Raw genomic sequence first — 292 nt, 5'->3', positions numbered from 1 at the left:
ACTTCAGATACAGTATTAGGGGACCTGAGTTGTGAAGCGTGGTCAAAACAATCGTACTAAGAATAAATGAGTGTGTCGTAATCTTATGTTACCAACCAAGAATTAGCTAATGTTATAGACCTAGCATTAGCTACTTGCTTGTCAACCAACACCTTTATAGTAGGCACCAAAGCACTTTTCCTCGTCAGTTCCCCTACAGATTGGAAGAGGAATTGTCCATTACTGTCACCATTACCATTATTCCTATTTTACATTCGAACGAGTTAATGAACCACTGAAACAATTTTGGAAA

The 292-nt window shown here is 38.0% G+C and overlaps 1 protein-coding gene and 1 long non-coding RNA gene across 5 annotated transcripts in view; one reads left to right on the top strand and one right to left on the bottom strand.

Moving 5' to 3' along the window:
• LOC116695664 (uncharacterized) overlaps positions 1-292 on the bottom strand; it is an 813,105-nt gene that overhangs the window by 11,684 nt on the left and 801,129 nt on the right. The gene's annotated exons all lie outside the window — the stretch shown is intronic.
• Positions 1-292, top strand: part of LOC116695626 (peroxisomal sarcosine oxidase) — a 115,457-nt gene that overhangs the window by 31,922 nt on the left and 83,243 nt on the right. The gene's annotated exons all lie outside the window — the stretch shown is intronic.

Source organism: Etheostoma spectabile, chromosome 9, assembly GCF_008692095.1.
Source record: "Etheostoma spectabile isolate EspeVRDwgs_2016 chromosome 9, UIUC_Espe_1.0, whole genome shotgun sequence".
Classification (NCBI taxonomy): domain Eukaryota; kingdom Metazoa; phylum Chordata; class Actinopteri; order Perciformes; family Percidae; genus Etheostoma; species Etheostoma spectabile.
Note: the sequence above shows the minus strand (reverse complement) of the source record. Positions and strands in the feature narration are given on the sequence as shown.